Consider the following 27,722-nt stretch of genomic DNA (forward strand, 5'->3'; position numbering starts at 1 on the left):
TTAGACAGGTGGAAAACAGCATGAGTAGACTCTGAGGTTAGATGACCTGGGTCTCAAACTGGTTTTGTCAGTTATTCCCTGGGTGACCCTGGCAAGTAGGCAAGTCTCTTCAGCTCCTTGTACCTTAGTGTCTGCCTCTGTAAAATGGGGCTAATAATAGCACCCACCTCCAGGGCTTGCTCTGAGCATTAAAGCAGAGAATACCTGTAAGTTCTTGACATGGTCCCTCATACTGTGTGAGTGATTAGTATGCTTTATTTTATTATATTATTACTATGTTTTATTATATACATTTATATAAAATTATGATTATATAAAAGTATATTTATATAGTGTCCAGAAAGTCTAGAAACAGACAGATGTACACAGTGTTGTCTGGGACATTTCCAGTCTGTAAAGCAGATGAATAAATAAATATGAACACATACATATATTCATATAATCTGTTTCCAGATTTTATGGATACCCTGTACTTGTTATGTTTTATTTAATTATGTTATTGTTATTATATATCCTATGATCCAGATATCATAATACCCAAGAGGCAGGTATAATAATACCCATTTTACCGATGGGGAAACTGAGACCAGTGAGGTTCAGAAACTTGAGCAAGGGAGGAGAGCTGGGATCAGACCTCCCAGGATCCAGGCTCTTGTCCCTGGATGATCAAACCTTGTGGGTTTGCTCCCCATTGTAAGAGTGAACAGAGCATCTGTGGTTTGGCCGAGGCCCTCTTCTCTGAGCATCCTCTGAGAGCTCACACCTGCTCTCTGCAGCTGAGATGTGTCCACGCATCCTGTGTTGCCTTTGGTAGGTGCTGGTGCCTCCCTGTATGTGAATCCCTTCTGCCTGTCATTGGAGGGACCCAGCCGTGTTTCTTGGGTCCCTCTGGTCTCCTGCCTTCCCACATCCTCCAGACACTTGGTGCTAAAGCAGCCAATGAAAGAGCGGAGGGGTGGAGGCACTTACCACACTGGTGGGTATTAGGGCTTATGTTCGTTGCTCCTTAGGTTCTAGAACCCTCTGAGAAGCACAGATCCCTTTCTGGCCTGGTTATAGAGCACTCTGGGACTGCGCAGAGAGGCGTCCCCAGAACCCCTCAGCTGTAAACAGTGCAGCCAGAACCTGGGGTGAGCAGCCCCCGTGCGAGAGGCCTGAAGTCTCAGGCTTGGGGGACGCCACCCTGCGGGGCTCCTTCCTACGTGTCATTTACCGGGTGACTCGTCAGGTCCCTCCCACTCAGTGGGCGGTACGTCATGATGTGTGATTTTGTCGTGGGCGGCAGTGCATCAGCCCTCCTTTCACACTTGTCTTCCATTGCCTTCTCCCCTGAGCCCCGTTTCCCTTCGCGGAAGGGGCTTTTCAGAGGTTCTGTGAGCTGACAATGGGCTGCTGCCAGCGTCCAAGCACCGTTTCCCACCCCACCCTGGTGTACGCCCACCCCTACAGGTTAGAAAGAGAGCTGGCCTTGGGTCCAAGGTTCAGAGGCCCCTCTGTCCTTCGGTCCTGTATGTGACCTTGAAGAGCTTGTTTCACCTCCCTGGGTTCAGTTTCTTAATCTATAAAAGGGGTTTTGAGTACTTGCCCTCAAGGGAGTGTAGCAAGAATTAGACAAGATCCCAGATGTTACAGCTCTTTGAAAAGGGACCCTGAACCCTGAACCAGTAGGGTGATCATTTTAACACATTTTCCCCACTGTGTGTGTGTGTGTGTGTTAAACAGACTTTAGTGTTTTTAAGAACACAAATTCATGCTTCTTGTAAAAATCAAACAACATAGAGATATAAAAGTCCTTTCCTTCCTCCCTCCCTCCTTTTCTTCCTTCCACAATTGATGTATTTCCTTCCACGATTGATGTATTTCCTTCCAGGCATTTTTCTCATTTACCTATGTGTTTGTAAACTTGATGAACTATAGAACTAGTCAACTTACTTTTGTTTTTTATGTAACTGGTACACACTAGATACATTATTCTCTAGGGTTTTTTTTTTTTTTTTTTTCCCACTCAGTAACATATCTTGGAGTTGTTTTCATGCCAGTACAATGGAGTAATATATCTGCATTCTTTTTAACTGCTTCATAGTATTCCGCGGTATGGATTTACCAGTATTTTTAGCTAGTTTCTTTTTGTTGGCACATAAGTTTTTTTCAGTAGTTTTACTTTTGCCACAGTGAATGTTTTGTGCACACATGCAAATGTTTATCTGGATATTAAATTTGAATGAGAAGAGTGCTAGATCCTCCCCCCCGCCCCAGGCTGGTCCCCTGGCTCTGGGCAGAGCCAAGTGAGGGTGTAGGGCCAGAGTACTGTGCCCTGTGGCCTCGCTTTTGGGGTGCATTGAGAGGTGTCCCTGGGGACCACAGGTGTCTGGGTTTTAAGTGGGGTGTGGAAGCTGCTAGCAGGCATTCTCACCAGACTGTGCTCAACTTTCTGGCAGCACATCCGAACCCAATGCTCCCAGCTGACTGGGATAGCTTCTGTGTGCTGGTGGGGCTGCCGGTGGGGCGGCTGTTGGGGCATTAGCTCCCAGTGGGATGGGAGTGTGGGGTGGCAGCTCCCCCGCTCCCTTGAGCTTGCAGCAGGGGTTGAGTCAACCTCCTCCACCTGCCAGGGTGATGTGAGTCATTCCTGGAGTAAGGCAGCGCTGAGGAACTCACTGACTTTCTTTGTCTAGCCCTGCATTGCCTGCAGGTTCATGTCCAGACACCAGGGATGCTCTGTGGCCTCCTGAGCCCCATTCTCAGCTTCCCACTACCGGGTATCAGTTCACGCTGCAGCCGCCTCCAGCTCTCTGGCTTCCGCCCCACGCCCTGCATTCTCTTACCTTTCCACCTTGGCATATGTGGTTCCTTCTGTCTAGAACATTCTTCCCCTAACTAACTCCTACACCCTTCAGGTTTGGGTTCCTGTGAGACCTTCTTGGGGAGCCGTCTCTGATCCTTGTCTGGACCTTTTCCCCCATCACTTGGTAGAGCAGTAACTCCATACCCAGCTGACATTTACTGAGAGGTGAGAGGCATAGTCTTTGAAGTTAGTTATCCAGGATTCCTCCTCTCAGCTCTGCTGCCTACTAGCTAAGCAACCAGGAGAAGTTCATTAACTTCTTGGTGCCTCAGCTCCCCATCTGTAAAAATGAGGATGATATAATATGCCTGCTAACCCTGTAGGATTACATTGGGTTGACATATGTGGGAGTGGTATGGTAAGAAGTGTTTATCATGGATATACAGTTTATATCACTTAAATGTGGAATCTAAAATATGACACAAATGAACTAATTTACAAAACAGAAACAGATTCACAGACATAGAAAACAAACATGTGATTACCAGGGGTGAAAGGGGAGGGGAAGAGATAAATTAGGAGTTTGGAATTAGTGGATACAAGCTACTATATATAAAATAGATAAAGAACAAGGTCCTACTATATAGCATAGTAAACTGTAATGGAAAAGAATATGAAAAAATGTATATGTATAAGTGAATCACTATGCTGTATAAAAGAAACTAACACAACAGTGTGAATCAACTATTCTTCAGTTTTTGAAATTTAAATGAGAAGTACATATGATATAAATTGCTACCTTGCATTATCCACTATTCTACACTTACACATTCTTCTATTTATGTTTTTATTTGGGCTTCCCTGGTAGCTCAACCGGTAAAGGATCTGCCTGCAATGCAGGAGACCTGGGTTTGATCCCTGGTTTGGGAAGATCCCCTGGAGGAGGGAACGGCTACTCACTCCAGTATTCTTGTCTGGAGAATTCATGGACAGAGGAGCCTGGCAGGCTGCAGTCCATGGAGTTGCAGAGAGTTGGACACAGCTGAATGACTTTCACTTTCACTTATTTATTTGTTTATTTTTGGCTTCCCTGATGCACACGGGCTCTCCCTAGTTGTGGTGAATGGGGGCTACTCTTTGTTGCAGTGCTGCCTGGGCTCTCGGTGCCTGGCTTAGAAGTCAGGGCACACGGGCTTAGTTGCTCCACAGCATGTGGGGTCTTCCCAGACCAGGGATTAAACCCATGTTCCCTGCAGGTGGGCTCTTAACCACTGGACCACCAGGGAGATCCATTCTGCAGTATTGATGTGCCACTGATAATCCATTCACCAGATGCTGAACATTTAGATGGTTTCCATTTGGGGTTTTGATGAATAATGCTGCTAAAAACATTTGTATGCAAGTCCTTTTGGGGACATTTGTTTTCATTTCTCTTGGGTAGTAACCTAAGAATGGAATTACTGGGTCAGAGGGTAAATCTATCCCAAAGTTAAGTTTCTTAACTTTTAAGAAACTACCAAACTGTGGCAAAATGGTTTCACTGTTTTACATTCTCAGACCTCATTTATGGGTGAAATTGTACATTGTATGTTTCCATTGAAGCTCTGAGAGGCTGTGTCACTTGTCTCATAGGTTTGAAGTGTCAGACCTGAGACTTGAACCCAGATCTGTGGTCCCTGAAGCCCATGGTTTTAACCACTGGGTGGTCCTGGAACCTCTTGCTTTTGTTCTTTCTAGAAAATATGAGAGTGATTCACTTGTGGTTTTGATCTGTGACTCTGTGGGCCTTAAGGCCCCTCATGTTTCTGCTGTCCTCTTGGGCCCTTACTACTGGGGGGAGTCTCTGAATAACCTCTTCATCCCTATCTGTAACTTCTTTCCATGGCCACATGAGCCAGCCTCTCTTGAAATGACCAAACATTCATGAACTTGTCAGGGCTTCTGTTCTTCCCTCAGAATGTGTAGGGCTTTCTTTAGGGAAACCCTGAAAAAAACTTTGAAGAAAAAGTTGAGTGATTCTTTTGCAGCCTGATTTTAACTCTTCAGCTATGGTAAAGGTTTTCAAGCTTCATGGTAAAAGTTTTCAAGCTTCTTTTTTTTTAAAGAGTGGAAACTTTTCTTTAAATGAAATATTGTGCAGAACCCCAATATGTAAAACACATGAAAGAACTATTCTGGCTGAGGAGGTGGGGGGTGCTGGCTCCTCTTCCCCTTGCCTCCCCCTCTTTGCTCCCACAAACCTCTCCCCAACCCCCAGGTGCGTTGGCGGACATCTGGGCTCTGCACACTAAGCTCCAACCATTGACTCATCTAAAGAAAACGCAATTTGAACTTTCACTTTTGAATGATTTTTGCAAAGGGAAGTTTCTTTTCACTTAATTATAAAAATAACACATCCTTGTTTGTAGAAAACTTTAAAAGTACATAAAAAATTAAGAAGAAAATAAAATCGCTCATCCTTCTACTGAAGAGCAACAGTCATTGAAATGTCAAAAAATTAACAACTGAGAACTCTTAAGAAATCTTATTTAAGTGAGTTTTATATCAATATTTACCATATAGGAAATTAAAACTGAGGAATTAAAATAAATGTGTATTCACTGACTAAAACATACACTTATTAACTGTTGTATTAGTTATTTATTGTTGCCTTGCAGATGAGCTCAAAATTTAGAAACTTGAAACAAGAAATATTGGGATTTCCCTGGCGGTCCAGTGGCTGAGTCCGCTCTCCCAAGGCAGGCAGCCTGGGTGTGATGCCTGGTCAGGGAACTAGACCCCTCATGCCACAGCTAAGACCTGGCACAGCCAAATAAATTAATTAATTTAAAAAATGATAAGAATTAAAAAAAGATAAATATGTGCTGTCTTACACAGTTTCTGTGAGTCAAGAATCCAGGGGCAGCTTAGCTTACGTGATTCCAGCTCCGGATCTCTCCTAAGTTTGCGATCACCTCAGGGTTTAAGTGGGGCTGAAGAATCCACTTCCATGATGGCGAATCCACTTCCATGATGGCTGACCCACAGGGCTCCTGGCAGGAGGCCTCAGTTCCTTGCCACGTGAGCCTCTCCCTCGGACTGCTTGAGTAGGCTCTCAACATGGCAGCTGGCTTCCTGCAGTTTGTGATCCAAGAGCTAGAGCAAGGAGGGAGTCACAGTGCCTCTTATGACCGAGCCTTGTAAGCCACACGCCATTCCTTCTGTCACGTTCTATTCATTAGAAATGATTCACTAAGTCCAGCCTACAACTCAAGGCGCAGGGGATTAGGCTCCACCTCTTGAAGGGAGGAGCATCTATGGGCATGTTTTAAAACCACCACACACGTTAACATAAATCTTTTTCTGAAAAATGATATTTTCAAAACAAAAAAAGTAGTGAGGAGAGTAGCCTAGTTTTATGCTTTTGCAAATCTTTTAAAGGTCTGGCTTAAGAGAAGACAGCTGGATCCTTTCATCTGCTTCTGAATTCAATCTGTTGTGGTATGTTATTTTGGTGGAAGTAAATGAAGAAAATCTTACCTCACACAGATATGGAGTTGGAAAAGGGAGGAAATATTTTAATTGCCTTTTCAGATAAATGTGGATATTCTTTGGAACTTCAATCAAATACAACAGGTAGTAGTTTCTCGATGGCTAATTGCAATGTGGAATCTGAAACTGTTATCAATTTTTAGCTTATGTTCTTATTGCTACATTAAAATCCATTCGTTTGTCTTATATTTTGAATGACTGTTTTATCCACGCATACTTTTAAAAAAAAAAACGTAATGTATTGATCTGTTAGAAAGTATTGGCTCACTTTTTTAGATATGACATCAAAAGCACAAGCAACAGAAGCAAAAGTGAACAAGTAGGACCATCTCAAACTAAAAAGCTTCTGTATAACAAGAGAAACAACCACTAAAATGAAGAGACAGCCTATGGAATGGGAGATACATTTGCAAACCATATATCAGATAAGGAGTTAATATGTAAAATATATAAAGAACTTTTACAACTCAATAGCCAAAAAGCCAAATAATCCAATTTAAAAAATGGGCAGAGGACCTGAATAGACATTTTTCCAAAGAAGATATAAAAGTAGCCAACAGGTACATGAAAATATACTCAACGTATAAATCATCAAGGAGATGCAAATCAAAACCATGGTGGGATATCACCTCATAGCTTTTAGGTTGTCTATTCATCAGATAGATGAGAGATTATAATTTATTTGTTGGTAAGGATGCATAGACAAGGGAACTCTATGTACTGTTGGTGGGAATATAAATTGGTGAAGCCACTATGGAAAACAATATGGAGGTTCCTTTAAGAATTAAAAATAGAGCTTCCATATGATCCAGCAATCTCACTTTTGAGTGATTTGACAGAGATCACTGCGTGGTAGAGATATCTGCACAGCAGTATTCGTTGCAGCATTATTCACTATAGCCTAAGTGTTCTTCATGAATGAATGGATTAAAAAATGTGATGTATATCATTTGATCATAAAAAAGAAGGAAATACTGCTATTTGCAATAACATTGATGAACTTTGAGGGCATTATGCTAAGTGAGATGTCAAAGAAAGATAGATACTATTTGATACCACCTATATGTGGAATCTCGGAGAAGGCAATGGCACCCCACTCCAGTACTCTTGCCTGGAAAATCCTATGGATGGAGGAGCCTGGTAGGCTGCAGTCCATGGGGTCGCTAGGAGTTGAACACGACTGAGTGATTTCACTTTCACTTTTCACTTTCATGCATTGGAGAAGGAAATGGCAACCCACTCCAGTGTTCTTGCCTGGAGAATCCCAGCAACGGCGGAGCCTGGTGGGCTGCTGTCTATGGGGTCGCACAGAGTCGGACACGACTGAAGTGACTTAGCAGCATGTGTGGAATCTAAAAAAACCAAACTCATAGAAATGGAGTAGAATGGTTTTTGCTAGGGGCTGGTGAGGGTGGGAGTCAAAGGGTATAAACTTCCAGTTATAAGATGCATAAGCTCTGGGGAATCTCACATACAGCAGGGTGGCTGCAGTTAACAATGCTATATATTTGGAATTTGCTAGGAGAGCAGATCTTAAATGTTCTCACCACATATGTGTAAAAAGGACAATTTTGGGAGGTGATGGAGAAGTTGGCTAACCTTTTTGTGGTAATCATTTTGTAATATGTGAATCAAATCAACACATTGTACACTTAAGCTTGCACAATGTTATATGTCAATTATATCACAGTAAAGCTGGAGTTAAAGAGAAAGTGTTGGTTCACTGAGTTATGCACATCTTCTAAGTGTTGACACATTTCACTATACAATGTAAAAAAATTTTATTTTCTAACCTATAACAAAATATAACCTGCAAAAAAACCCCCAAATCACCATACTGTACATTGGAAACTAATGCAATATTGTAAGTCAGCTATCTCATATTGGTGCTAAGTGCTGATCACTCATTCATGTCCAACTGTTTGTGGCCCCATGGACCGTAGCCTGCCAGGCTCCTCTGTCCATGGGATTTTCCAGGCAAGAATGCTAGAGCAGATTGTCATTTCCTACTCCAGGGGATCTTCCTGACCCAAGGATCGAACCTGTGTCTCCTGCATTGGCAGATGGATTCTTTACCACTAATGCCACCTGAGAAGCCCAAACTAATTCAGTAAAAATTTTTATATTTTTAACACCTGTCTCACCAGAAGATTCTTCAGTTACTGGGAAACTATGAGGCCATGGTGGTGATACAAGTTTTACAAAATTCTAATTTTTACCTGAAAGCTAAAATTCTGTCATTGGCAATAAAAAATATCAGTGAGAAAAATCTCTTTGTCTGTTTTAGAGGAAAAGACTGATAACCATTGCTTGCAAGTCATTCTTTAAGTAAAAATGGTGATCCAGGAGAGAAAGGACTAGTTTAGTACACAATTTAATCCTCAACTAATGCAGATCGAGACAGTGATCCTACTTCATGCATACTTCTCATTTTGACATGCAGAATATTTATAAAAAACATGTACTCAAGGGTTGCGACATAGTAAGATTAGTACATTTATGGCATCAGCAAGGACATTTAAAAGTGAAACGTATTGATTTTTTTTTTTATTGTGGTGTGTGTTTTGTTTTTGTGTTTTTATTAAGACTTTTTTCAGAGCAATTTTAGATTTACAGCAAAATTGAGGGTAAGTTAATTGTGATTTCCTATAGACTCCCTGCTCTCCCCCTAACTACCCACAGCCTCCCCCCCATTATCAGCCATCCCCCACCAGAATAGGACATTTACTACAATTGATAAACATACACTGACACATCATAATCACCTAAAGTTGGTAGTTTACAGTTTAGTTCACTCCTGGTGGTGTACATTTTATGGGTTTGGATAAATGTATCCATCATTATGGGCTTCCCTGGTGGCTCAGTGGTAAAGAATCTGCCTGCCAATGCAGGAGACATAAGAGACGTGGGTTCAGTCCTTGGGTCGGGAAGATCCCCTGGAGAAGGAAATGGCAACCCATTCCAGTATTCTTGCCTGAAAAATCCCATGGACAGAGGGACCTGGCGGGCTGCAGTCCATGGAGTCACAAAGGAGTTGGAGATAGTTTAGCGACTAAACAACAACATGAAGCAATGAAGACTACTGCGGTGACTGGAAAAGTCTGATGCTACTGGACTCGCTCTGTTAGAGGCACTTTACCCACTGTTGCTTTTGCACCATCAGTGCAAATGTCAACACAGTGAAAAAGGCGAATGACATCTTAGTGCTATTATGAAAAGAGTACCTGAATACCCTGAAAGAGTCTTGGGGACCACTTTGAGAACTGTTGGTTTGCAAGAGACACCAAGGAATGGTGCATAACTCTGGGGCTAGTAAAAGTGGGGGCTTGAAGAGGCCAAGGGATGAGACCCTACTTACATCTAAGGAGGTATTTGGTGGGGAGGGCTCCCCAACAAGAGCAGTGGTTTCCTCCACCCACTGCAGCTGCCCTCCTGTCTTCTGCCCATGCTTTCCATTGCCAAACCCAACCAGGAAGCAGAATGCAGGGAAGTCTGTGATGTGGTCCAAGTTTGTTGGCTTCCCCAAGCATGAGGAAGAATGGATCTGGGGGGTGGGGGCGTCGCATGGGGCATACTCAACCCAGTTGTCGTCACTCAGTGTATCTACATACAGACACAGAGTGAGTAAGCGTGTCTTTACGAAATAACTTTCACCCTAGCGTTTGTCTGCTCAACAAAATTATGTACCTCCTCTGTGCTCCAAAGAACCTAAGCAAGTAGTAAGATAAATAAGGGCTGGGATGGGAGGCCATGTATAAGTTATGGTATAAGGGTGAGCCCCTTAGAGGAGGTGATTTGGGCTGACTTTTGAGTGTGAAGAAAGAGGGAGTCACATGAGAATCTGGAGGAAAGGGATAAAAGCATGGGGTGGGAATGAACTTGCGGTTAGAAAGAAGAGGGCAGGCATGAAGTAGACTGGAGGACATTGACCCCGGTGGACTCTGGTAGGACATGTCCATTTAATTGGGTGGAGATGAAAAGCTACTGTGGGTTTTAAGGCGGGAAGTATGTGATGAGATAAAGATTGTGAAGAGCTTTTGTTGGCTGCTGAATGGAGAGTAGGCTGTAGGAGTCTATTCCTATGGGAGCATGAGTGGGAACAGGGTGGCCTCATCACAAGCTATCACAGGAGCCTAGGTGAGAGCCTGTGTGTTGGCCGTGGAGATGGAGAAATGAAGAGGTAGAGTGCTAGGATCTGTGTGTCACGTGACAAAGGGAAGGACACACAGATGACCTTTGGTTTTTGTCTTGAGCTTCTAAGTAGATGATGATGCCATGTTTTGAGACTGGAAAGACTGGGGGAGGGGAGACTTTGGAGAGAATCTAGAGTTCTGTAGAGTCACCCCAATTGACACAACATTTTAACATCCAAGTGGTGATCTCAGGATTTAAAAAATTTGGGGGTCACCAGCTTAGAAATGCAACCTTTTTAAAGTGAAGGGATTGTCTGAGATCATTTAGGAAGCAAAACAGAGCAAAGAAGGGGCCCTAAGAGAAAGTCCTGGGTCACCTGACTAGGTAATTGTTCATCTAAGAAGAGAACAAAGGGGACCAAGAACCATCTGGCAGTGAGGAAGAAAAAAACACTAAGATGATGTGACATCTCAGAAGATTAGGGAAGGAAGTGTTTTTAGAAGAAAAGTCTATCAGCTGAGTCAAATGTTGCTTAGAGGTCAACTATTTTATTCTGTCTTTATATAGTCTTTGGAAAAGATATTTTAAATGACAACCTCATACATCCTTGTCTGAATGTACCATAGTTTATGTAACCACTCTCCTATTATTGGATTTTGAGGTTGTTTCTAATTTTTGCGACTGTAAATTATGCCATGGTGGTTATTATTGTATAAGAGTATTTGGACACAGCTTTTGATGACTTACATAGGGTAGATTCCCAGAGGGTCAATAGATTCAAAGAGATAAACACCGCAAAACTTCAGTGTAAACTGCTTCTTTGGTCACCAGAACAGTTATTATCAGTTTATACCCTTATCGTCATGGCATCCCATCGCTTCATGGCAAATAGATGGGGAAACAGTGGAAACAGTGGCTGACTTTATTTTTCTGGGCTCCAAAATCACTGCCGATGGTGATTGCAGTCATGAAATTAAAAGACGCTTACTCCTTGGAAGGAAAGTTACGACAACCTAGACAGCATATTAAAAAGCAGAGACATTACTTTGTCAACAAAGGTCCATCCAGTCAAGGCTATGGTTTTTCCAGTGGTCATGTATGGATGTGAGAGTTGGACTATAAAGAAGGCTGAGTGCCGAAGAATTGATGTTTTTGAATTGTGGTGTTGGAGAAGACTCTTGAGAGTCCCTTGGACCGCAAGGAGATCCAACCAGTCCATCCTAAAGGAGATTAGTCCTAGGTGTTCATTGGAAGGACTGATGTTGAAGTTGAAACTCCATTACTTTAGCCACCTGATGCGAAGAGCTGACTTATTGGAAAAGACCCTGATGCTGGGAAAGATTGAGGGCAGGAGGAGAAGGGGACGACAGAGGATGAGATGTTTAGATGACATCACCAACTCAATGGACATGGGCTTGGGTGGGCTCCAGGAGTTGGTGATGGACAAAGAGGCCTGGAGTGCTGCGGTTCATGGGGTCGCAAAGAGTCAGACACGACTGAGCAACTGAATTGAACTGAACCCTTATCGGCAGTGGGTACCAGGCCTGCCTCTGCGTTTCCCATCAACACCAGTCAATAGCGCTGAAAAGACACTTTGATGATGTATTTGATATGTGAAAATTAGTTCTGTGGTCCTCATATGCATGTAACTGAGATTTTTAAGGTTAAATACCTATATATAAGGGACTTCCCAGGTGGCACTAGTGGTAAAGAACCTGCCTGCCCATGCAGCAGAAGTAAGAGATGTGTGTTTGATCTTGGGTCAGGAAGATCTGGAGGAGGGCACAGCTACCCATTCCAATTTTCTTGCCTGGAGAATCCTGTGGACAGAGGAGCCTGGTGGGCTACAGTCCGTAGAGTTGCAAAGAGTTGGACACAACTGAAGCGACTTAGCACACACAGCATACCTGTCTATAAGCTTACTGGTCATTTCTTCCTTTCTCTGTCTGTATTTTTGTCCATTTTTCTACTCGTGTGTTTGTTTTTCTTCTTGATTTTGATGATTGGGTGTATGTCTGTGTGTGAGAAGGACAAGGAAAGGGAAAGAATGAAAAAAGAGGAGATGTTGACTCTGTCATGTATGGTGCAAGTATTTCCTGCATTGTGTGTGTGTTTGCTTTAATATTTTGTTTATGGTATATATACTTTATGCCCTGGAGTCCTTAATTTTTCTGTAGCTAAACTATATGATATTTGTTTGTTTCCCAATTATTTTGTTCTTTGCTTTTACCTCTCTAAAACAGGGGTCAGAAAACTATGGCTGGAAAGCCAAATCTTCCCACCATCTGTTTTTGTAAATAAAGTTTTATTGGCACACAGCCACAGCCATTTGTTGACATACTGCCTCTGGCTGCTCTCACAGCACAGTGGCAGAGCTGAGAAGTTGCAACAGAGACCATAAGGCGTGCAAAGATGAAAGTATGTACCCTCTGGCCCTTTACAGAGAAAGTTTGCTGACTCTGGCTCTAATGTGTTTCCTCATCCAGAGAGGTATATTACCCTCTATGTTTTTCTAGATGTTGTGGCCTCATTTAAATCAGTTAAATATGTACTCCTCCTGGAATTCATTTGAGCATAAAGTAATCACTGAAAAGTCTGCCTATCTCTATTTTGTTTCCAAAGAATTATCAAATGTTCAGAATCTTTCACTTCCCCATGAGTTTGCCATGCACCCCTCATACTCAAAACCGTTACCTATGAAGAAGGGTGACTTTCCAAACTGTTTATTCTGTTCTAACCATTTGGTCTTGTGCCAGTGACATACTGTTTTGATCTTTGTAGGTCTATATTGTGGCTTAGTGTGTGATAGAAAAGTCCTTCTTCATATGACTCTTCCTTTTCAAGATGTTTTTGGATATTTTCGGATGTTCGCGTAATATTGAAGGCCTTTTGGGTTAGTTTTCCACCCAAAGCTCAAAGATGGATCCTTCAAAAATTGATTAGTATTATAAATGGACACAGGGTTTCAGTTTTTCAAAATAAAAGGAGTTCTGGAGATGGATGGTGGTGAACATATTCAATACCACTGAACTGTACACTTAAAAATGGTTGAGATGGTAAGTTTTGTGTTATATGTGTTTTACCATGATAACAAAAACTGAAAAAAAAAATTATCCAGGAACTGATGGGAGGAGAGAAAGAGACATTACTGTCTATTGGGTACAGAGGTTCAGGTTGGGAAGATGAAAAAACTTCTGGAGATGGATGGTGGTGCTAATGGTTGCACAATGTGAATGTGCATAATACCACTGAACCGAACACTAAAAATTGTTACAGTGGTAAATTTTATGTTATGTATATTTTACCACAATTAAAAAAATTGTTTTGGGCTAAGCTGGTATCATATGAGTTTTTCCAAGCGGATGAGTAGTGCGTGTCTCTGTTGGGAAAGTATTCTTTGCTTTCCTTTAGAAAAGCTCTAGGTTTTTTTTTTTTTTCCATGTTAAGTTCTGTTAATTTCTTGAAAGGAGGGCTTTAAGTTTTTGTATATTGACTTTGTATCAAGCCACTTTACTGAACATCTTAGTCTCAGTTTTTCATTAAGTTCTTTTGGGATTTTCTATGTAGAAAACATTATTTGCAGATAGTAGGGTTGTCTGTTTATCCAAACACTGTTCATTCCAGGGTTTCTTTGCGCCTGCCCTGCCTGTATCCTCTCCTCCCATCTCTTCTCCCCCTGACCATTATGAGATATTGCTTTGAGATTTGCAGACACATTCCACTTTGTGTCTTTCCTGAAGTCTGATTTGACTCACCCTAGGGTGAGTGGCACTGTCAGTTTCCTCATTCAGGCTGAGCCTGTCTCTCAGTATGACCTGTTTCCATTGGCTTGTTGGGCAGCCACTGTTGACTCATATTGAGTTTATGAGAAACTGAAACTCTCAAGTCAGTGTCTCGTTAGTGAACTTATATCTTCCCCATCTGGTCCTTATGTAATTGATTAAAAAAATATTTATTGAAGTGTATTATTCATACAGCAAAGGGAAAAACTGGTTGCATTTTTGTATGTTGAGCATCCCTATGTAACCAGCACTTACTCAGATCAAGAGGCGAAATAGCAACAGCACCCCAGCAGCCTTTCTGGACCTACAGGTGATTTTCAATTTTGAAATCAAGGCTCTACATTTATCTTGTTGAGTTATTTTATTTTATTTTATCAGCTGTGCCTTGGGACTTGTGGAATCTTAGTTCCCTGACCAGGGGTTGAACCTGGGCTCTGAGCAATGTAAGCAGAGTCCTAACTACTGGACTGCCAAGGAAGTCCCAGGCTTGTTGAGTTTTGAGCCCATAATCCACCTGCTCAAATAATTTGGATGTCTTCAATGATAAATTAAGATCAGAGACAAGAAATCCAACTCAAACTAACACATGTATACATAAAACTGTCGAAAAATGTCTCTGAGTAGATGACTTTGAAGTGTATATCCTACCTTTTTTGGAACTCCAGGAGGACTTATTTCTTCTCCCAGTCATGTCCTAGGTTCAACAAGTCTCAGAATTGAATCTCATTGGCTGAGATTGGCTATATACTTACCTTTATGGCTCAGATGGTAAAGAATCTGCCTGCAGTGCAGGAGACCTGGTTTCGGTCCCTGGGTTGGGAAGATCCCCCGGAGAAGGGAATGGCTACCCACTCTAGAATTCTTGCTGGAGAGTTCCATGGACAGAGAGTCCTGGTGGGCTACAGTCCAAGAGGTTGCAAAGAGTTGGACATGACTGAGCGACTTCTGCTGGAGCATGACTATAAAGCTCTGATTGGTCTGATCTGAGTGATATGTTCACCACTGGAGTCAGCTCTTCCCAGAATATATGAACCAGTACTTGTAGGTGTGTTGTACCTACCCCAAGGAAAATTGGAATGCTGTTACAATAAGGAGGGGAAATGGATACTGGCAAGATCATAGTTAAAAAACATGTCCACTTCAAATGAAATATTCATTAACAATTTATGTTCTGTGGTGTTCATAAATGCAATGAGCATTTGCATTCTAGATCAGAGGCGTCCAATAGAACTTTTTTTATTATGGACATGCCTTGTCCAATATGGCAACTGCTAGTCACATATGGCCAATGAGCCCTTAAAAGGTGACTAGTGTGTCTAAGGAACTGCTTCTATTTTAGTTAATTTAAAATAATTTAAGTAGTCAGCTGTGGATAAGCTGGAGGCTACTGTATAGGACCACACAGCCCTTGACCATTACTCAAATCCTTGACAAAAATGTTGAACAGATCATGGCCAAAGACAAGAGCCTGGGGGCACAACCCCAGAGGCTGCTTCATATTAAGGTTTCATGGTGAGTCATTACCCATTGGGGATATTTGTTCAACTGAAATGAGCTTAACTGTACTGTTGTTTGTAGTTGGTATCTGGGAACAATAGAGTCTACCTTCCTTTCCTACACTTACATGGAAGAGGAGGTCTCTGAGAATTAAATGATAACAAAATATGTAATGAATCAGAGTAAGAGATTCATGCACAGGCGTCATGGAACATGGTCTGGACATCTTCAGCCCAGTACTAGTGGTCAGTAGTGAATAAGAGACCTGGACAGGCCATGCTGGAAATGAGTCTAGCAAAGTCACTTTGAAGAAAGCACGGTATTAACATGCTTCACAGTAGATGATGTTATAAAGAGAGCTTTGTCGAGAACAGATGCCTAGATTATTCTAAGTGAAATAAGTAAGAGAAAGAAAAATACAGTATGATAGCACTTCTATGTGGAATCTAAAACAAACAACCAAACTCACAGAGACAGAGACTAGAAGGGTGATTACCAGGGACTGTGAGATGGGGAAAACAGAAAGAAAAAAAAAAAAAATCAGTTTCCTCTCACCTTTTAAAAATGTCATTTTGGCAGTTTGACAGACAGACTTGCTTACTTGTCTGACTTTTTAAATATTTATTTATTTGTTTGGCTGCTCCATGTCTTAGTTGTGACCCGTGGGATCTTTGATCTTCATTGCAGCATGCAGCATCTTTAGTTGCAGCGTGTGGAATCTAGTTCCCTGATCAGGGATCGAACCCTGTCCCCTGCATTGGGAACATGGAGTCTTAGGCACTGGACCACCAGGGATATTTTGTCTGATTTTTAATAATATTAATACTTCTGTGCAAAGAGAGAATGCCACGTGTTTTTCATTGCCAGGGGGGAAAAAATGAAGGGCCAAAGCTGATGTTGCTACAGGTTGTTACAATATATTTCCTTCGTTTTACAACACTTAGCAAAGAAGTTATGATCTTGATACCCTTCCTAGTTTGCTGAAGCCTGTTTGAAAGCTCTTGCTCCATTCTCTTCAATATACCTCTGTTAAACTAATTTTATACTGAGTGTCATTAAAATAAAACAAGGAAGCATCACAGATAAAAGTTATGTCCTGCAAGTACTGTTGTTGTCAAGTCAACTTAGGTGGATATGTTAACAAACAAGAAGCACAAGCTCATTTTTTACATTAAAAGCTTTAAATACCAATATAGTAGTATTTACTTATTTGAAGAGTGTATATAGACATTTAATATGGGGAATCACTATTTTGTTCATTTTATTATAATTGCAAAATGACAAAAATTTCCAAGTGTAACAGTGAATCTTTTAAAAAATTTTAATTTTATATTGGGTATCGTTGATTAACAATGTTCTGTCAGTTTCAGGTGTACAAAAGTGACTCAGTTATATGTGCATGTTTATCTATTCTTTTTCAAATTCTAATAGTGAATCTTTTTTTATCAGCATATATACACACTTTTGGGGCTTCCCAGGTGGCTCAGTGGATAAAGAATCCGCCAGCAATGCAGGAGACACAGGAGAGACAGATTCGATCCCTGGGTCAGGAAGATCCCTTGGAGAAGGGAATGGCAACCCACTCCAGTACTCTTGCCTGGGAAATCCCATGGACAGAGGAGCCTGACGTGCTACAGTCCATCGAATCGCAAAGAGTCAGACAGGGCTAAAGTGACTGAGCACATACATACTTTCAGCAAATATACAGTTTTGTACTTTCTTCCTTTTCCCCCTCTTTTGTTAGTTTGATTATATTTGTGTGTAATTTATGTGTAATTATTTATGTGTAATTTCATGTCCACTGAATCCAATAATAAACACTGGGGCTTAAAAAAAATAAAAAAAGAACAAGGACTTCCCATGCTCCCCGTGCCGGGGGCCTGGGGTTCTATCCCTGAGACTCCATGCTCCCCGTGCGGGGGGCCTGGGGTTCTATCCCTGGTCAGGGAGCCAGATCCCACATGGCATAACTAAAGATCTTGCATGACCCAGTGAAGATGGAAGATCCCATGTGCCGCAACTAAGACCCAGTGCAGATAAATAAATAAAAGATCAGATGCCTAGGAAAAAAAGTGGAGGCTAAGGGATCATTTTTGAGCAATGAGATCTGAATACTGTCCATAAGAGAGAGGACAATGTGAGCAACAACTTTGAAGATTACCATCTTGTTGCTAAGGACAGTTTGATTATGGAAAAGGAGATTTCAACCCTTGTTGTCATAATGCCATTAAACATGATGATTATGTATCTCCTTGCAACCTTCTGATTATAATTTGGCGTGCCAACCAAGTCTGCCTACAGACACAGAGTGAGTCGATCATGCTTAAATAAATTTCTGGCATGCAAGACAGTTCTCTTTCTCATGTGAAACTGGCATTGTGGCTTTATTCAATAGCTTTATATGCTTGGATGGTGTGAGTTTACTCTTAGAAGAAGAAACCACTTGTAGTAGGCTGATAAACCAAGGTGATGCCATTCTGAGGGATTCATCCAATTTGGTCCTCTCCTGGAACCTTCTTAAACCCGACACACCATGGCCCTCAACCAGCATTTCTCCTGGTCATTGATAAGGAGGTATATGAGATGCTTATCAAATGCTCAGTGAAGTCTAGACAGTTCCTAACATTGGCATTTCTCCAGCTAGCAACCCTGTGGAGGAGATAAATGAAGTATTTTTTGCATGATTTATTCTTGCTTGGCTTCTGGGAACCACTGTTTCTCTTCTAATGGAGTGAGAAAATGGTCAGTATTTCTGTCTGAGAGACTCAGAGGCTCTTTAAATGCCAAACCCTAAGTCCTTCTCTCAACAATCACTGATGCCAAAGTTACCAAACATGGAGAGGCAGGTTGGGGTTTGAAAAACAGAACAGTGTTCCAGAATCTGCTCAGAGTATTGCATTATCCCATGTATTCATCCCATGATTGTGCCAACAAATAGGGTTGGTTCCACTGCCCCATCCTCTGTCTGCCATATTTGATGGAGGAATTTGTGTCCAGAGCAGAGGGGAAGACAAAGACAGGATAAATATGAAACTCACTGAGTCTGGGAAAAGGAAATGTTCCCATTGTCATTTACACAGGAAGAGTCAAGTGAAACCCACATCTTGATGGAAGAGTCAGAATTCCCAGTCCCTCAAGAGAAACCCTAGTATACAGGCTTTTTGGCCTAAGGACTCTTTGGGATCCTTGGGCACCACAAAGTTAGTACTGGTAGTCCTCTGAATGAGTCACCGTCAAGAACTATGCTGTATTGGTTGGCTGTTATTATATAACAAACTACCTTGAAACAAATCACCTAGTGGCTTAAAATAGCTTATTATTTCTCAGTGACTCTTGGGATTGATTGAGCAGTTCTTCCCAGTCTTGCCTGGGTTCATGAGACTGCAGTTAGCTGCGTGGTAAGCCAGTGTTTGGGCTCAGCTGTGATGACTGGGCTTCTCTCTTCAAGTGGGCTTCCTCTAGCATGGTGGTCTTGGGGTTCCAAGAAGGCGAGCTCAAAGCATTTATCAAACCTTTTCTGGCATCGTGTTTGCTGATGTCTCATTGGCTAAAGGAAGTCACATGGCCAAGCCCAGGGTCACTGTGGGAGGAATCTGTATAGCCTGTGGGTACTAAAAGTCATGATTCATTGAGGGCCATTATTGTTACAATCTATTCCACATTCTAGACTTCATTTTGATCTAGACTGGAATTCTAACAACCCAGTGTGATTACCCTAAGCAAGGATCAAGCACTGTAATTGGCTGTTTATTTCCCTGGAAATATCTGGGATGTATTGGGTAGACCAAACAGTGGTACCAGAGTCCTCTATCTGGGAACCATGGGTTCTGGGTTGAGTATAACAAGTATGTGATTGACATAGACTCAAACTATGTGGCAGTCAGAATTCAGCACTGGGGAACAGTGGTTATGCCTATTTAATTTTATTGCTTATTAGCTGCATAGCCATGACAGTGATTTATGTGGTTTCATAATATTATGTTGAACCCCCAGTAATTGGGGTTAAAGTCTGGATCGATGTTGAAACAGAAACAGGAACAGAAAAATAATCATCAGCCAGATGGAACAAATTATTAGTTCACAAATATAGTGTGTTCAGTAGATAAAATCTTTCAAAGTGTGGATGGCATACGGGAAGCTGAATCAAAGGAGGCTTTTTGTGTAAAAGTTGGGAAGCTTTGCAGAGAGGGAGGTAGACTTCGGAGGTTAAGAACGTGGAGTCAGACAAAACTAACTTTTAGTCTCTCTTTTGTGACCTTGGGTGAGTTACCTTAATCTCTTTGTGCTCAAATTCCCCATCTGTAAAGTGCAGAGAATAACGACTGTGGCAGTGGGATTGGAAAGATTCATAGGCATAAAGGCTGGGACAGTGAGCATAGTCAATGTCACTATTAGTATCATCTACCATTAGCTTCAGCTTTTTCTTTCTTTCTTTTTCTTTTTTTTAGTTAACCTTTTATTAGTCATTTACAAGAGTCTATTCTGATTGTAGTCATTTTACAGTTTAGTATAAAAGAGTTACAAAGAAATGTTTCACATCGATTTTCATTGTAAGCCAGTGGCAAGTGAAAGTGGGGTGTGTGCCCACCCCACATAATGTAACACTTAAAACCTGCTTGCATGAGAGAACCCTTTCAAAGTCCCTAAAATGAAACGACTTGCCCCCTGAAGAACTGTCAGGCCATTGACTGAAACCATAGGATTCACTGTGCCCCGGATTTCCTAATTTCCATGTGTCATCTCTTAATTCATTTTGCTTGGCTTGAGCCATTTGAATGTTTAAAACCCATCTATAATTACAAAACTCTGGAGGGACCTTAAATTGGTTTCTATACATTTCTTTCTCTAACCTTTTGTAGTTAATATGATCTGTTCCCTTGTTATTAAAAAAAAAAAAAAAAAACCTTTAGATTATATCACAAAACTTCCCCCAAGTTCCTTGGCATCTACCATTTTGTCAAGGATAAATGGTGGCCAACCTTCATCTAAATGGGCTCGGTTTCTACATAGTCATTTCTTCCGGCTCATGACTTTCTTCTCCATTTGCTGCCCACGGATGCTGAAAATAACTTGTTTTCTGGCAAGCTTGGGATGAGGTTTCTTATGATTTAATCAGATCCATAATGAAGCTCTCCCAGCTTTTAGGAGAGAGCATCCTGAACTGCAGGATGCTTAGGGGCAGGGCCGTGGTGAGGAGGAGGAGCCTCTTGCTTCAGCATCCCACCTGGAACCAGGAGAGCTGCTGCAAGGCTCTACCAGCCAACCCGCCAGTGTCTTCCTGTGTGGTGGAGACACCTGGCTCTGCCTGGCAACATTCCAAGCCTTTGTACCATGTGAGGTCTGCCTTCCCACTCGCTGTAGTCCAGACCAAAGGGCTCAAAGATAATAGGCAGGAAACAGTCCATCTCTAAACATCAACTGCTTGGTCCAGGAAGAGACAGTTTCCTGCAGAGAAAAGTATATATAGACTAGGACAGATTTGTCCCAATGAAAGCCAAGATTCCTTTGATTGTTCTAAGCTTGTGTTAAGTCAGAAGAATATAACTCGAGATAATATGAGGGTGAAAGGGGAACTGGGGAGTGGCAGGGTAACTGGGGCCTGAGTGGCCATCTGAGTGGTTGACTGCGAATTGGATAATGAAGGAGCAGCTGAGGGAGTGGGAAGTAGCAGGAGAGAGGGGAAGTAGCTGAGCAATGAGGGAATACTTGGAGGATGTAGCTAAATGGTGAAGGTGAAGCACGAAGTGGGAGTTACCGTGGTAGAACAGTAGAAGGGTCCCAGACCTGGAGTGGGAGCAACTATTATTGGTAGCCCCATTTTACAGATGGATAAACTGAGGCTTAGAAAGGTCTAATGACTTCCCCAGGTAAAAGGCAGAGCCAGGACTGTCTGACATCAGAACTTGCACTCTAAGCCTTGTGCCGCAGACATGGATCACACCTCTCGTGGAGTATTTATCCCTCTTCAGGAGGTTAGTCCTCCCTGTTCACCATTTAACTTAGCAAGGTCTGGGCCTGGAATGAGGGCTCAGGGAGAGCATCCTGCTTGAGGAAGGAAACTGAGAAACAAAACAAGCGCCCACGGCCCCCACCTGCGGGTGGATGCAGCCACCTCGCAGCCGGGTCCTAAACTTATTCCCAACGAGGTCTGTCAGAGAAAACCACAATTAAGCACTAGTCTTGCACAGGGCGCATCCACCACTGGCAATCAGATCTCATTTGCACTGAGACATTTATAGTCCGTGGTGAATTTCCATCATCTGTATAGAATGAGACACAGGAACAGAAAGCTCCTGGGTTTGGGAAGTTTGTCCCTCTCTCTTCCATCCTTTCCAGCACATCTTGAGACAGACACCTTGTCAAGGGTCATACCTAGCTGATGTTTTCAACCAGGCACCTGGAAAACATTATGTGGCAATAATTCCAGGCTCCAGAAAAAAAAAAAAAAAAATTGATTCAGTTTACATTTGGGTCCTAAAGAGCCTATTCTTATTTCATGAAAACAATGCAATCATATCATGTCATATATGACGTGGTATCCTATTGCTGTCTCCAAGATAAGCCACTCACTCTGGGAAGCTCTTCTCTGGTGAAATAGTTTTTCACTTAAAAAACCTGAAGATTAAGCTCTAATTAATGGAAGGGGTTGGGTTTTATACAGATTGATCGGTAGGTAGGTTTGGGGGCATGTCAAATACACCATCTTTGTCTCTGCAGCTGAAAATATATTCATAAAACCCACACAACTCTGTAGATTTCTTCAAACTCCATTTTTGGCAAGTATATTCTGGTCTTGGTGTGCTCTGGCTAATAAACAGCTTCTGACTCATGGAACTCAGTGACTGATGATGGCATTGACCCGGGTGTCTCCCAGGGCACAGCTGATGGGGGCCCAAATCCCCCAAGTCATTTAAACCCAGTCTGTCCTGGTGGCCATGGCTTGGGGACCATGTCTTGTCAGCTCAGGATGCCATAGCACCACAACATTGAACGGATGGCTTAAACAGCAGAAATTTATTTTGTCACAGTTTTAGAGGCTGGAAAGTCCAAGACTGAGGGGCCAGCCTGGTCTGCTCCTGGTGGGAATCCTCCTCTTGGCTTGTCAGTGGCCACCTTCTTCCTGTGTCCTCATGTGGCAGGGCGAGGAAGCCGGCAGACTCTCGTGTATCTTAGAAAGGCACTAATCTCATTATGGCAAGACCTCATTTAAACCTAATGGCCTCCCAAGGGTGCCACCTCCAAACATGCTGGGATCTGGGGCTTCATCAGATGACTTTGAGGAGGGGCATGGTTCAGTCCATGATAGGCACGTTTGAATCATCAGGCCAGATGCCTGGCTTTTTGGATGCTGCTTGGGTTTCCCGCAGTGCTGAAGAAGCTGGTGGGGATTCCCTGGGGGATGGGCGAACACAGAAGACACTCGAGGCTGGAGGAAATTTCACTGCTGATTGGATGAGCTTTGGGGTCCCTAGATCCTGGCTGACTCAGGATATATTATATCATTTTTTTTAAAAAAAGTAAATGTATATTTTTAAAAATAGGCTATTTATTTTATTTATTTTTATTTGGGCTGTGCTGGGTCTTCATTACTGCAAGAGGGCTTTCTCTAGTTGTGATGAGCAGAGGTTACTCTTTAGCTGCAGTGCATGGGCTTCTCATTGTGGCAACATCTCTTGTTGCAGAGCATGGGCTCTAGGGCATGAGAGCTTCAGTAGTTGTGATTCACGGACTTCGTTGCTCAGCGGCATGTGAAATCTTCCCGGACCAGGGATCAAACCCGGTTCCCTGCATTGTCAGGCAGATTCTCATCCAGTGGACCACCAGGGAATTCCAGGTTGTATCATTTTGAGGGGATACCTTCGATCAAAGGGAAGGACTTAAACCTTACGTTCTTGGGCAAATGAATGGGCCTGGTGGCTGTTTGGGTCATGAGATTTGAGGAGGGAGATATAATTCAGGTCCATAAAACCAAGGAGAGGGCGATGGGCTTGTTCATGAAATCCATGAAATTACTCAGAGCAACTGAGGACGCACATATGCGTGCACACTGAGCAAGTTGCCTTTCCTGTCTGCATCTCAGTTTTTGCAGGTAGATAGTGACTATAATAATAATAATAATTATCTCAATGAAATTATGAAAATTAAATCCAGCTATGTCTGGAAGTGCACCTCGGACAGTAATTGGCATACAGTAAGTGTTCAAGAAAGAGTAATTCCTTTCTATTTTGCTGGGTGGTACCAGAGGAAATGAGGATGTTTTATTCAACAAAAACTTCTGTAAAGAACCAGTTAATTCCACTCTGAGGTGTTTACCCAATAGAAGTGAAAACATGTGTCCACACCAATACTTGTGCACGAATGTTTGTGGCCACACTGTTTATCATAGCCCCAGTGTGGAAACAAGCCAGATGTCTATCATCTGATGAGTGGACAAACAGAATGTGGCCTGTCCATACAATGGAATGTCCTGCTGTGAAAAGAAATGATACATGCTGTCACGTGGATGAACCTTGAAAACATGCTAAGTGAAAGAAACCAGACACAAAAGGTCGCGTATGATTCTACTTACAGGAAATGCCCAGACTAGCCAAATCTGTAGGGACAGAAAGTAGAGTAGTGGTGGTTATCTAGGGCTTGGGGTGGTAGTGGGGAATGGGAAGTGGCTATAATGGGTATGGGGTTCCTTGGGGGTGACAAAATGTTCTAAGATTGATTGTGGCGACGGTTGTACAGTTCTCTGTGTGTGTGCTCAGCCACTCAGTTGTATCCGACTCTTTGTGACCCCATGGACCGTAGCCCACCAGGCTCCTCTGTCCATGGGATTTTTGAGGCAAGAACACTGGAGTGGGTTGCCGTGCCCTCCTCCAGGGGATCTTCCTGACCCAGGGATCAAACTCGGCATCTCCTATGTCTCCAACATTGGCAGGCAGGTTCTTTACCACTAGTGCCACCTGGGAAACCCCAACTTGCCCAGAATCATAATGTTGCGAAGAGACAGAACATGAACCTGAAAAGTATCTGGTTCTTTCCATCCTCAGGATCAGAGGGGACACGAGATGAGAACCAGGGCTGTTTTGGCAGGGGGTGGGGGGCGGGGAGGCTCAGGGAGACAGAAATGGAAGTGTGGGAAGCCTACACCCTCCCCAGTGTAGGGGGGTCTGCTTTGCAGGAGTCCACAGTCATGCAAGGAGTTGCACTTGCCAACAGGGACCTTTGGGCTGAGGCAGAATGAAACTAGCCAAGGTCGTGCTTCACAGACCAGAGGGGAAGTAAGAGGTACACCGTTTCTCTGTGGTCAGACCAGGATTGTCTCAGGACCAGGAAGTCAGGGAACTTCTCTATTTCCGCACCTTTTATAATCTGTGCTGTGGTTGATAAGGATAAGAGACAACTTGCATCCAGAGAGACCCTTTGAGGTTGTGCTGTCCAGGGGGTCCCTGTGGCTGGGAGGTTCCAGTCCTCAGCCAGGAGAGACCAGAAACTCTCTACTTCATGACCCAGAGCCACGGCAGTCTCTACGACCCAGACGAGCTGTGAGAGCCAGACACCCTTCTGGTTGCCATTTCTTACTCCAGGAGATCTTCTCAATCTAGGGATCGAACCTGAGTCTCTTGCATCTCCTGCAATGGCAGGCGGATTATTTACCACTGTGCCACTTGGGAAGCCCTGTACCACTATTTAGATATGGCGGGGGGGAAATCATTGAATTGTATACTCTAAATAGGTGGATGGTGTGGTATGTGGATTATACCTCAAGAAAGCTGTTTAAATATGAAAAGTTGGGGTGAAAAAAGAAACTTATCAGCACTCTCTCTGTGATAGGCACTTAAAGTGACTCCTAAATATTCACCCCTTGAATCCTCATAATGATGTAGGAGAGGTATTATTGTTACCTTGTTTCTATGGTGGTGGAAACAGAAGCTCAGAGCAGTGAAGTCACTTGCTGGAAGTCACGCAGCTCGCTAGTGGCACATCTGGGAACTGACCCCGGCATTCTGAATGTGCCCTCATCGCCACACTAAGCTGCCTCCCACTTTGTAGTAATCCAGACTGTGCCTGATAGAGGGGTTCACAACCCCTCCCCAGCTTGGGAAGACCTCCATGCTCCCCCATACCTCTCACAAGGGACCTTCTGGGTGGGCTGTGTCCAGGAGCAGAGCAGAGGGCTGTCAGCTCACCCTCAGTTGTTGCTGCTGTGCTTTCTTGGTGGGAAGATGGGCAGCTTGTACCCCCGGCTTTCTGGGGAGGCAGCACCTGTCATTCATCTCCATTTCCCCCTCCCGCTCTCACAACCGCCTCTGTCAGCTCTCACTTTCCTTCTCACCCCTCGCACCTGCAGCCTCTTAGAATCTCCCCAACTGGCCGAGAAGAGCCAGCCTGAACACTCTGCTTGCAACCTCCCCCGCCAGGCCCAACAGCCACCGTGGCCCCAGGGTCAGATGCTTGCTCTCCACTAAAAGTTCCAGCTTAGCCGGGTTCCTTTGACTTTTGCTATTGTTGTTCAGTCGCTCAGTCGTGTCTGACTCTTTGTGACCCCATGGACTGCAGCACGCCAGGCTTCCCTGTCGTTCACCATCTCTTTATTCAAACTCACGTCCGTTGGGCTTCCCTGGTGGCTCAGACGGTAAAGCGTCTGCCTGCAGTGCAGGAGACCTGGGTTCGACCCCTGGGCCGGGAAGACCCCCTGGAGAAGGAAATGGCAACCCACTCCAGTACTCTTGCCTGGAAAATCCCAGGGACAGGGGAGCCTGGTAGGTTACAGTCCATGGGGTCGCAAAGAGTCGGAGACGGCTGAGCAACTTCACTTCTTTCTTCACGTCCATTGAGTCGGTGATGCCGTCCAACCATCTCATCCTCTGTCAGCCCCTTCTCCTCCTGCCTTCAATCTTTCCTGACTTTTGAAGCCCTCCAAGACCCCTTGGAGCCTGACTCCTTGTCAGGCTGTCTTTTTTGGACAAGCCCATGAGGCCCACCCTCATTGTATCACACCCTGTCCCCCCGCACTGGTCAGGGCCCTGAGCCTTAGGGTATGTCCACAGGCTCCCGCAGTATGACCATGTTGAGCGCTGACCCCAGAGGCTCGCCATGCTGACTCAATTCACAGTTGTGTCAGACTCCATGGCTCCATGCAGCCCTCTCAGCCTGGTGGGCCACCAAGGATGTGCTGTGAGATTTTCCCATGAGCCAAGAGGCTGGACAGCACGTGGAGGGAGGATTTGTGAGTCAGCCAGGCCTGGGGTCCAGCCCTGACTCTGCCGTGGCCTCTGGCAAGTCACTCTGTCTTGCCGAGCCTCAGTTTCACTGTCTGTAAAATGGGGTCACTGACAGGAAGCTGTGAGGTTTGAAGAGGAAATGTATGTCATGTGCGTGGGCATACTTCCTGGCGTGCGGCAAGCCCCTGATAAACAGCATCTTTCTTTATTATGAAAATATCCCCAGCCTGTATCTGGGCCATGGCTGCTGGCTTCTTTTGAAGGCCTTGTACAGCTCTACCCCTTAGCCTGGGCCTTCCAACTGGTAATTTTTAGCCCCTAAGACGCCACTTTTGGACTTTGTATTGGGCTGGTTTGTTCTCTTCCCATTGGTGAGCTCAGTAGGTTCTGCCCGCAGCCCCAGAGGCCTTGACCCTGAACTGTCCATGATACATGGACATGCCCTGCCCCCTAACCAGCTACGCCTTTAAACTCACCCTGAAACTCTGAGCCCAGCCTTATTGGGTAGCGGGGGGCCTGGCCTCTCCAGAGAGAAGCTTAGTACCCACTGGGGTGGGCTGGGCAGTTGGAGGGTCAGAACTCGGTCAGTGACCTGAAGCCAGGTCCCAGGGTGGGGAGGGTGTGGGGTTTAGATGTGTCTGCAGAGATTGAGGCTCTGAGATGCAGATGGAAGTGGGCGTTCCCGGGTGACTCTGAGGGACGAAGAGTCTCTGACCCAGTTTGGGAGCTCCTAGCGCACAAAAATCGATTTACAGACTGGCTCATTCCACTTAATTAGCC

General features: G+C 43.7%; 1 protein-coding gene across 1 annotated transcript in view; it reads left to right on the forward strand.

The window, feature by feature from the left end:
* PPP1R16B (protein phosphatase 1 regulatory subunit 16B) overlaps positions 1–27,722 on the forward strand; it is a 109,635-nt gene that overhangs the window by 30,124 nt on the left and 51,789 nt on the right. The gene's annotated exons all lie outside the window — the stretch shown is intronic.

Source organism: Cervus canadensis, chromosome 10 (genome assembly GCF_019320065.1).
Source record: "Cervus canadensis isolate Bull #8, Minnesota chromosome 10, ASM1932006v1, whole genome shotgun sequence".
Taxonomy (NCBI): Eukaryota; Metazoa; Chordata; class Mammalia; order Artiodactyla; family Cervidae; genus Cervus; species Cervus canadensis.